We start from the raw sequence: 11,548 nt of genomic DNA, 5'->3' as shown, positions 1-11,548 counted from the left end.
GCTTTTAGATCACTGATAGGTACAGTGGGCAAATGCCTTGGAAAGAAATAAATGCCAGCCACCATGATGTGTTACAGTTTCTGGGATGTTACAGACTAACCCCTCAGCTGAAGCTGCATTAGGAACCCAGAAATTTCCAGCCACTACCATTCCAATTAGCTGCTCCTCTCACCCTGTGCCTGTGGATTAGTTTGCCTTCTTCACACAATAATCAGCCTGGGGTTGGACTTGTCAGCAAGTGACTCTGGAAAAGCTGGGAAATCTCTGCCAGTGCCCTACAAAGTACTTTTTACAGCGCGAATCTCCTTATTTTGGACTTTCCTGAGGATTAGGTTGGAGCTGGATCAGATCACAATAGTATGAAAACTCAGACAAACATGCGTTCTCCCAGCACTCCCTGCATTGTTCACCATCTGGGATGGTGTCTGGGGCGACCTTTAGTCCACAGGGCAAATACTTGGACTGGACAGGGGTTCTGGTTACCTGTCCAGGTGCAGAGGGGTGCAGGGTGACAGCCTCAGTGGGCAGCTGCAGGGAAAGCTGAGGATAGCTGCATTCATCATCCCTGCTGTAAGGAGCTGCAGTTGCGTGGGAGCTGGCTATAAATAAAGATTTATAAGGGGTTTCTTGGTTGGGTGGCATTGATGTGGACAGATGTACATGTGTACATCACCACAGTCAGGTTAAATATTTAGTTTCTCAGCTACTAATATAAAATGTTTTCACAAAATCTTTTCCTTGTTTTTCCTGCTTGATCCAAGGTTTCCTCTGAAAGGGAGGTGGGGTCAGGAGAGGTTAATGAACACTGATGTAATCCTACTGATATAAATTGTGTTTGCCTGGATTTACTTCAGCTAAACAGATGTTAGGGTGTAGTGATTACTGTAACTCCTTTACGTTTTTTTTATGAATGGGCTTGTACAGGTCATCCAAATCCCTGGGTATTATTTCTCCCTTAGGGCTGGATACATGGAATATCTCAGGCAAAGGAACAATGAAGAGCAGACACTGCACAGACAGTATCAAATGGTCTTTTATATGCACAACTCTTCCTGTGTGTAGTGCAGAGCAGCCTGACGAACTCACCCAAACACAGATGGACAAAGAATATAGATTAATATATTTTTCTTTCCTAATCCCCCTTTCTTCAGCTTCCTGCCTGACTTTGGCACTAGCAGGGAGGCAGCACTGATCTTCAGTGCATGTATGTATATTTTTAGGTAGGTTATACCTGCATAATAAACCATAACTTTTTTTCCTATTGAGAATGCATAAGGAAATGAAAATCAGAAATAGTGGTTAAAAAATACACGTTTCAGGAGCTGAAAAGAGACTGTTAGATCAGAGTTACCACTTAGGCTTTTGTGTTGACCAGGCTTTTAAAAATGATTACTGTTGTCAGGTGAAATGTCAGGGCGTGAGTGGAGGCATTTAAGAAGCTAACCATGTGGAAGAGGATGATGTATTTCCTTTACCTGAAGTAAAGAGGACATTGGAGTAGAGAAAATGTGGTGAAAAGTGTGGGTGAGATTGTGAATGTTTTGGTTTTACAGCCATGCTGGAAAAGAGCATTATTTAGGGTTAAATGGAAATGCAATTGTGTGTTCTGTTTGGCCTGAAATTAACAGTTTTACTTCTAGTAGGAAAAGCATGTTAATTTAATATATTTAATGTCTATTTAATGTATGTTTTCAGCTTTCTCTTGGATGTTAAGGCAGCTTGGCTGGGTTATAGAGCACCTGAACCTCCCTGGCTGCATTAGTCTGACTTTCTCTGTAGCAGGATGCATCCAGTGGGTTGAGGGCCATGTGCTTTTCTGGGATTATTTCCATGGACTTCATCCAGTGTCCACAGCCTTCTCCAGTGGCATCTTTTTCAGTTGATTGCCGAGCCCCAACTTAGGGACCAACATCCCTGCTACACCTCTCCTCCACCGTGTTTATCCCCCACCCTTATCCCAATTTGAGGGGTGAACTTTGAGAGAAAAAAATAGATAGTTCCTGACCGGCTAAAAACACTTTTTTCTTGATTATAGTTTCTTTTCTCCTCTCTCCCCGCAAAGCCCAGTGTTAATTATAAGAGGGGCCAAGCCCCAGTCTGCGGGGAGCCGGGGCAGAGCTGACTGGCACTTTCACTCAGCACATTCCCCCTTTCCTCACGCTCTCTGCTCCCGTCTGTCAGGCCTGCTGACGACTGCTGGGTAGGAGGGCAGTAATCTGAGCTGCCTGTGCCGATCGAACCTCCTGCTTTTTTTTTTTTTCCCTGAGGGATTAGTGCCGAGGTGCCTGTGTGCGCAGCACCTGTATCTGCGGCTCCTTATCGCGGCTCCGCGCTCCGAGGCGGCGCTGCCCTTCCCCGCTGCCGGCACCGCGCTCCCCTCGGGCGGGATGGGGATCCCTGAGGCGGCCTCTGAGGGCTCCGAAGGTAAGCGGCCTCTGCGCGGCCTCGGCCGGCAGCTGCACCGCGCCGAGGGGCTGGGGAGAGCGGAGGGCGAGAGTCTGAAGGACTCTCTCTGTCCTAAACCTCACATGCATCGTAAAGTTCAGAGCAGAGTGTTCATGCAGTGCCGGGGGGCATTTCTCAGCCGCTGTTTTAAGCGAGCTCTCAGCAAATGGGGAGCCGGTGCTGCGCCGGCGCTCAGGGTCTGGTCACTGGGAGGCTGTTGGGCAATCCAAGCAAATCTCTCAGACTTCAGGCTAGAAAAGGGCCAGGAGCTCACAGGAGAGGTGAATTTGGGAGAGCTTCCAGAGTTGTGCAGCATGTTAGCATCCCCACCCTCGGTGTCCAAGGGTAATGTCAATGCTATGCACTTGGGACACGGAGTCTTCGCGAGCAGAGATTCTGACGCACGTCTGCACCATGATTTGTAGGGTGCAGTTTGCAGTTTTATAGTCTGGAAGAATCCATGCTCAAGTTCATGGCACTCTTCTTGGCCATCACCTTTTATAAGTTGAGAGTCAATTAAAGTGGGTGGCAAACCAGGCCAACGCTTTACGTCACTGTTGGACAGAGATGGACCAGCCCCACAATCTGGGATACGCTCTTGTTTGATCAATATGGCAACATTGCAGGGAGCAGAGAGAGGATGTGAAAGAGGCTGGTTCATGGGCGATGGCAATTAGTACAGCTCCAGCGCTGGCAATCACTGTAGCTCCAGTTGGGCCTGCACAAATTTGCATTCTTTGGTGACCTGTTGTATATTGTACACACACCTATCTGCCCTTCTAGATTGGTCATGAATCATAAAACTAAGTTCACTGAACTTGGATTTGATTTTGAGCGTTTTCTGACACATGAACTCCTTTAGTAAACCCATTAACTAATCTTTAAACTCATTAGCTGCTTCATTGCTATTAGGATATTTTTAATTTGATGTTTGTTTGGTGTTGTTTTATCTTTGAGTATGGGCCAAAGCTTTAGCTGTGCACTTCAAGGGATATTGTAACTGTTTTTTCATCTAAACTGTGGTGATCCAGTGTGCTTAGTGAAAGTTGGCAGTGCAGGTCAAAGCAGTTGTAGTGGTGCTAGTGCAATACTGGGGCAAAAATAGTGGACATGGGGTATTCCTAAAGATTCCCGAGGCAGCGGAGCTGACAAGGATCCAGAGCATGAAGGAAGAGGTTGTTTTACAGCACAGATCCCATCAGCCTGCTGCCTGGCCTGATGCCTACAGGGATGAGCATGTTCCCAGGCTGCAGCAATGAGAAGAACCTCCCATCTGAAATTTGAAGAGATGCCTGAATTAAAGAGATTTGGTGGTCACCCCCTTCAAGCAAATTGAAAAAAAAAATCATCTTGGGCTGATGCTACTGTTTTCTCTAGTGTGCTTTATATTGTGTTAAAGTGAAGGATTTTGGATGACTTCAAAGGGCTAAAGGCAATACCTCATAGAAACCCAAGTGGCTGAAGAATTACCAGATATTAGCATTTACCTCAGTTGCCAAAGCTTGGACATTTCTTCTGCCTTTCATAAATTACAGCCTGCAGGGACCATTTAGTAATAAATCGTAGCAACTTGGCTTTTAGAGGGTAACCCATGTACAGAGGCACTTCAGGTCTGTGCCAGCATCTCCTTTGTTCAATAAAAGTAACAGCAGGAATTTGATTAAAGACTGATAGAAAAGACAGGGAGGGAGAAACATAGGAAAGATTAAAGAAAGAAAGAGCCACCTGGAAACTTCATTCCTCCTTTATTTCTAACTTAAGCTCGTAAATACCAAATCTAAACCACTGTGTGTGTGAGAGGGAGGGAAAATTTCCTGCATGCCTACACAGAAAAGACTGCACATGCAGCCACCCGAACAACTTTTAGCAGAAGTCAGATTCTTTCCTCCTAGTGAAGGCTTGCTCCAGGTCTGCATTGGAAAGGAAAGAAACTAGAAAGTATCATTATCCCCCCGGTGCTCTGGGAGGACAGCATTTGGGAGGGTCAGGTGAGTCCCATCCCTGAAGAGAGTGGCGCTGGCTTTTGGGCTGAGCCTGCCTGGGAGCAGGGAGCACATTTCCCAGGCTGCCTCTCGGAGCAGCCCTGCAGCTCGGCACAATGCGATGGCCAGCTGCACACGGCCAGCCCTCAGCATCTGCCCCTTTGTCTCCATCATCCTTGCTGTAACACCCCCCAGAAAAAGGAAAACCCTGTGACTCCAGCAGCCAAATGCAAATTAGCCCCAAAGAGCCCCGTTTTGTGTGATCAGCAAGCGACAGGCAAATCACATTCAAATTCTTCACTGCAGAGCCAGCCCGGCTGTTGTTTGGGTGTAGGAGACCAGAACGCTGCCATTAAGTGTCCAACGGGAATGAGGGTGCATTTTCCTTAGCCTGGCTGTGCTGGGAGAGCTTTGCTGGGAGTCAGAGGCAGGCTTTGGTTCCCAGGCGGGATTTGCAGGGCACAAAAGAAGGAGTCTGGGACCGTGAACTCCCCGGGAATGGGGAGTTCAACTCTCAACAAGGTTTTGCATACTATGGGGGCTCTTGCAGGTAATCTTGCCCTACTGCAGCCTAGATGGAGCAGCAAGGCAGAATCCTGTACCTGAAGTCTTTGCTGCATTTGGTGTCCCTTTTCTATACACTTTGACATCTCCGCTTCTTAAATCATGCTTTCTTCCACGTGCCACTTCTCTTAGTCCATCTGTACATTGATTTCTCTCTGCTGACTTTCTCTCGTGCTTCTCAGCTGTTTGTAACACCTATTGGACAGTGAATCCTTTTTGGCTGTGGCCTTGGCTTTGAACTGTGTTCCCCTCAAGTGGTTAGGATGTGATGATGTCTTCGCAGCAAAGAGGATCTCCCTGCCTCGGTCCAGCCTTCCCCAGCTCAAGCCCTTACCCCGACGGCTGCTGCCCCCTCTGTCCCGGGAGCAGGAAGATGCCCAGCCCTGCATCAGCGTCTGCATCAGGCCCTTCGGTGCTGTTTTCTCACTCTCAATCAGGACGCAGAAACAGACCCGGCCAGCAAACCACATTCTCCTAGGCAATGAAACTCTCAGCATCCCGACAGGATTTGTCTTCCCGCTGCTCCTCACATCCCGGCCCGGGCACCTCGGGGAGAGGAGAGGGCGGCGCGGTGTCCCGGGGACCGGCCGCCCTGCGCCGGGGCCACGTCCCGCCGGAATGTGGGGAATGCGAATGGCATGCTTGAGTGGACGGCTTCAGAGCCGGGCGCAGGGATGGCTCTCCTGCCATCTGTTGTGAGCCCCGCGGGCCCATAGCAACAGCGGCTCAGGAATGGGGCTGCTGCTTTTTTTTTTTTGTAAAGAAATTCTTCCCGACCCTCTTCCCCCGCTCCTGCATGCGCACACTCATGAATAAGCGGGAACGGGGCTGGGCGTGCTGAAGGAGAAAGGGCCTTGTAGAGCTCAGCTTGTGTTTGGTTTGGGGAGGCGTTTTTCTTTCTGCGCTGGGGCATGAGCCCATGTGTGTAATTTATTGTCAATTGCCAAAATCTTGTTCTATTCAAATCAAGTGTGAACCTGTGTTTGCCATGAGGTCAGTAAAGTCTCCAGCAGATGTACAACCACTCGATTGTCCTCAATGAAACAGGGATCACTTCTGTCTTATTATTACAAGTACCAAGGTTATAAGTGATGTAAATAATCCCAGTGGACTGATTTGTTGCGCCCATAATTTTCTTCTGGCCCCAGAGCTCTTCTGTCCATGGCTGAGGAGTTTTGCTGCATCATGAAGTGGTGGGACTGGATTTTCTGAGGTTAGAGGTAGCTCAGCATCACTGGTGGTACTGAGAGATACCAGCTTGTGTTCCAGGGAAGATTTTGCTACATAAGAACTCTGTTTCCTGTTCATCAGTGTGAGGTGGTGTGACATGGGGAAGGGTTAGTGCTAAAAGAACCTTTATTCTGTCAGCAGGAGCAGGAACAGACTGTCTGTCAGTCTGTCTGAATGGTTTTACTCCTTCCTTTCCTCTGGAAATTCCCTTCTGAAATGCAGATTTCTTTTTTCCCCATGCCTTAACCCTTTTTTTTTTCCTGCTGTCAAGCAGCTGAGGCCTCATTCCTGCAGATTGCTCAACCTCTCACTGTGACTCAGCAAGGTGGATTGTTTTTAAGTGTTTTAATTCCTTTAAGATGAGGACTTGTAAGTTGCAAATTTACATGAGTGTATCAAGAGGTTTGACGTGAGACATTCAGCAGTTAGGAGTATTTAAATTTCTCAAACAGTATATTGGTTTCTTTTGTATTCTTTTAGTATTTTATTTTTTTGCCTAACAGCATGCAATAAATACCAAAATTTGCAGACAAGCCGCCATGGACAAGAGGGAATCATGGAACTGGCAGTTTCATGCCCTTTGCAAGGAGATGTCATGAAGAGGAGAGGGGAGGGGAGGAAACCCAGTAGTTTTCCCCTCAGTGCTCAGGACTGTGTTTGAAGCTGGGCACGCAGCTACAGTGGTTTGATCACAGGGAGCAGGGTATAATTTCAGTGAAAGCTGATATGTACAGGGAGGAGGGATAAAACTCTCCCTATTACAGGTATTTATTATCACTTGACAGCTGTCAGTTTGCAGTAGGGGATTTGCCTTCCTGTCAGCTCTCTGAGAACCAGGTATATTTGCCCAAGGTTGTAGAGAAGGATAGAAATCCTGCTTTCAAGCACAGGTATCATTTAACTGTGATAAGAAGGCAGGTAAAGCATTTCTTCTGAAAGACGGCTGTAGAGAACAGGGGAGTAAAGTCTTTCTGGCCCTACCCAGATGGGAAAAAACAAGTCATTAAAATCTGATACCTACCTGCTTTTAATGAGAGAAATGTTGTTCGAAGAAATAATCTCAGTCCTATCACCACCGAACTATTTTCAGGAGCCATTAGCCTTTCACCTCCTCATATGTTTTATCTCTTACTTTTGATCTCATTCAGGGAAAACGGCAGTGCTGCTGCAACCAGAGATTTGGGCTTTAATCAGGAGCTTACTCAGTCATAGCCATGCTCTTTGCAGCCGTCCTTCCCAATAAACGACCCTCAAAAAACCCATGGGGAGTGGGGTGGAGAAAGCAGCAATTCAAATCAAGCACTTGGTGTCTTTAGTTGTGTTTAGTTCTTCACTGAGCCAGTACGAGTGTTCTTAGGGGGTTCTGCAGCGCTCCCTTCCTCTTTAGCCTCTTTTCTCTCCCCAGGAACTCTTGCACAGTTGCTGGGGACAGGAAACTGTGAGCTGCCAGCCTGAACTACAGGCACAAGGCAGCTGGTTTTTTGGCTGGAAAAAGCAAAGAGCAAGAGCCAGCTGTGGAGGGATGCTCTGAGCTGCACTGAGCAGTCACAAGCTCTGGCTCAGTTTAACTGTGCCTCAGCATCAGGTTGTGTCTTTGCTGTGCTCCCTACCTGAAAGCTGTTCTAATGTAGAATAAGATCCTTGATGTAGGCATGGATGCTCCCACAATCCCTCAGCTGGAAGGGAAAGAAGCCAAGTTGGGTGGTTTTGGTTTTAGACTGTGGGATCAGCAAAGGAAGGCTGTAGATGACTGAGGGCTGTTAAGGTTCAGTCTCATTCTCTCTTCAGTGTTTATCACACATTTTGTTTTTTGTACCATTCAGAATAACATTTCAAAACAAAACCACAAATGCAGGCTTAAGTCTGCTGAGACAAATCTGTGTTGTCTGCCTCATCCTGCCCAGGAACTCACTTCTCCCTATAAAATGTTGCTGCTGTTGTTGCTGTTCCTACCCTGCAACATGTCTCCAGAATCATCAATGTTCTTCAATATTTTCTGCCTCAGCTCCAACATGTTGCATTGGATGGTCTTTGATGTAGATTTTTTGCCTTGCATCTGTTAAATTCAGACTGGGATCTATTTTAATGCCAGCCCAGTTTTATTTCAAAAGTTACCCATCATCAGTACATAAGGATAAACAGAAATGAGTGCAAGAAGAATGTCAATTATGAATGAGATATAACACATACACATTTATTTTGGTGCAGCTTATCCATATTTATTTCTTCTCTTTATCTATGGATATCAAAAGCACCAAAAAATGCCAGGAATGCCAGATCCCATTGAAGCTCTCCTGATGGGACATTCAGAGCAATCCATGGCAGCAGCTGTACTGGCTATTTATCCTGAAGCAGAAAATTGTACATGGCCTGGGACAATGCTCGACGTCACCGACCGACACGGGGGCCACGTCTCTGTCACGGTGGGAACGGTCCCTGTGCTCCCCTGGGCTGTTTGTGTGCACAAGAATCATGCTTATCATATTGCTGTAACACAGCACTTTGCATCTAATTTAACCAATACTGGGCCTTTTGTTTGTCTCACGAGGTCTAACCCAGAGACAAAAGCCGTGGTCCAGCCTGAAGGTTATGAGACATTACCAGACATTCATGTTCACACATACACGCTCAGTCAGAGGAATTTATGGCCATTACCATGTTCTCTAATGAGTACAGAATGAGACCATTACATATTCACATAATTAGTTTGACAGATTTTCATTTAAATATAAAAAGACTTCTAGTCTTCAGGGAACAAAAGGAGGGGTTTGTTTCCAGGGTAGTTTTTGACTCGGCTTTGCTAGAGCAAAAGGTTGGGAGTGACAACTGAGGGGAGACAATTTAGTGTGAATAATTCTCAGCTTTTAATTTCATGTTGCCATTTCTTTGCTGCTTTTCCAGTTCCCCTGGAGCACCTCAAGGAGAGTTGTGTGATGGGGCCTTTCAGGTGCAGCCAGGAAAGCCCAAGTGATATTTTTTGTTCTTGGATATTTGAGCATCAGATAAAAAGATGTGGCTTTTCTTATTAATTTAGTTAGAGTGATTTCTCTTTGGAAAGGTTAGCAACAGGTCACCAGCTTACTCTATACCTCTTCCCATGCCTTTTTCACACCTCTTTTACCTGTGGTCACTTGTTCTTCAGGTTATTTCTCTTTTTGTACTTCAAATGAACTGTTGGCATCACTTCAGCAATGGTTTTCCTGAATTGGTTTGGATATGCATCTTCTGCAGGCATTCATAGAGGAGCACTTACTTAATTTCATGTCTGGGTTTTAGAGGCCACATGTTGGCCTGGTCATCTCAGCACGATGAACACTACATGTGACACTTTCCAAGCAAGAATTCTTAAAAGTCAACATGAGGTGTCCTCCAAAGACTCATACATCCAGTGTATCCAAACCAAAACTCCTTGGATTATGGCAGATTTGGATTGCTTTAGGCTTGGATTATACAATACTATAACTGAGTAGTGCCCTTAAACAATGTAAAGTTCCTTTGGTTCATAGTGTGCGTCTGTGGGGCCACTCACCTTTGTGTAACCAGCCCATGTCCTTATCAGAGCTGACAACATTTGTTCCTACACAGGACTTACATGCTGGGAGCCAGGACTAAGTGCACAGCTACTTTATTTACACATCTAAGTGCCTCTTGGATGATGCTGGTAAATTCCAGGACGCTTGAGGTTCCCTGTGACATTTCAAAAAACAGCTTTTGTGCGAGAAGATCTTGAGCAAAATCCACACAGACTCAGTTGTGACACTTTCCAGCCCTCCCTTTAACTGGGAAAAGCTCAGGGCCCACTTGTCCTTTGGAATGTCCCATCCCAGCATGTGTGTGCCATACATTGGCACAGACATCACAGCTGACATGTAACCACACTGTGGAAATAGAGCTGTGAACTTGTGGAAAGCACAAGACATTTTGCCACTTCCACATGCTAAATCCTCAGAAGGGCCTTATATTCATCACCTGAAAAATCCCCCTGCCTTGTTCTTCCTGGACACTGCTGGGTAAAAAGTGACCTTTTAAAAAGTAACCAAGTCCAAATATAGCACATTTGTGTTTCATTCAGGATCCAAGCACTTTTATTCCATGTTTTTTAGCTCTGTCTTCTTTGTCCGGCATAGACTTTTTAGAATGATGGCATGAAAAGGAGTTTGAGCTTAATGATGAATTAGTGCTATTGGAATTTGAACTGCTCTTGTTTTTCAAGTTATTCTTATCAGAGAGGCCTTGTTTCTGGAAGGGGAACAGCGGCGGCTCCGTTCAGTAAAGCTGACAAAGCAGGAAATGATCACCAGCCCTTCACAAAATCCTAACTGAACATTTACTTAGAGCCACAGTGGGAGAGACCCAGACCCATAAATCAACCTATTAAACCTTCAGACACGAGTTTTTGGAACCTCCCAGGCATTTCTTTTTCCTGCTGCTCTTAAAAAGTCTTTTAAAGGCACAAACTTCATGATGTCATTAAGGACATGAGCAAGTGATGTTGCTCCAGGCCTGGAATCAAGGCAGTGGGTGACCTTACCCATCCAGGAACAAATCCCAGCAACTTCAGCCCTGGCTATTTATTAGACATAAGCACAAGCTGACATGGGGTGCCAGTTTATCAGGCAGGAGAGGTGGTCATGTCTGTGTAGAAAGGGTAGAATCCCCTGGACTGTTCTAAGAAGGTCTGTGCTGCCTTTTATGGCAGGGTGTGATGTTTAAGCCGAGGCTGAGTGAGGGGCTGAAGGGAAGCATCTATCCTGATCCATCTATCCAGAGCCAAGCTATCATCTTTTCACAGTCCAGTTCTGCACCGTGGAGGACAAGAGGCATTTTGGTGTGCCTGAAATGGGGCCCTTCAATAAACCCTGTGTACAGTGTTAGTACGTGGGAGTACCTCGTGCTCTGCAGAGACAGAACAACCCTTCAGGGGAACTGGGGAATGTTTAGGGGGAAAGAAAAACACAAACTGTCAGCACTCAACATTTAAATTTGGGGGTAAGGCAGCTAATATTATTCCTCACTATTTAATCCCTGTGGAAGATTAAGGGAAGGATAATTAGTATCTGCTGTTAAAAAATCAACAGTATACTTCTTTCCTCATAGACAACATTAAACTAAAGGCCTGTAGTTACATGTGTAAAGCCTGATTAGTAGGTGTGCAACTATTAGAGGGCCAGGTTGCCTGGGTATCATTTCTGCCTGTGCCACATACTCACTGTGGGATGAGAGGCAAAATGTTTACTGCTGTGTATTTCCATTTCTCTGTGCAGGCAGTACGTGTGACAGCCCTTCCTAAGGCAAGGGATGTTGTGAGGCTTGATTGCCATGTGTGG

General features: G+C 46.1%; 1 protein-coding gene across 2 annotated transcripts in view; it reads left to right on the top strand.

The window, feature by feature from the left end:
• Positions 1–2,216: 2,216 nt before the first annotated feature.
• SHROOM3 (shroom family member 3) overlaps positions 2,217–11,548 on the top strand; it is a 69,679-nt gene continuing 60,347 nt past the window's right edge. The window contains exon 1 of one of the 2 annotated variants that reach the window (XM_030272185.4): positions 2,217–2,424. The gene's annotated coding sequence lies outside the window, so the exon portion shown is untranslated. The remainder of the gene's footprint in view (positions 2,425–11,548) is intronic. The other variant, XM_032748297.3, reaches the window with a different exon arrangement.

The sequence above is a fragment of the Taeniopygia guttata genome, chromosome 4 (assembly GCF_048771995.1).
Source record: "Taeniopygia guttata chromosome 4, bTaeGut7.mat, whole genome shotgun sequence".
Classification (NCBI taxonomy): domain Eukaryota; kingdom Metazoa; phylum Chordata; class Aves; order Passeriformes; family Estrildidae; genus Taeniopygia; species Taeniopygia guttata.
Note: the sequence above shows the minus strand (reverse complement) of the source record. Positions and strands in the feature narration are given on the sequence as shown.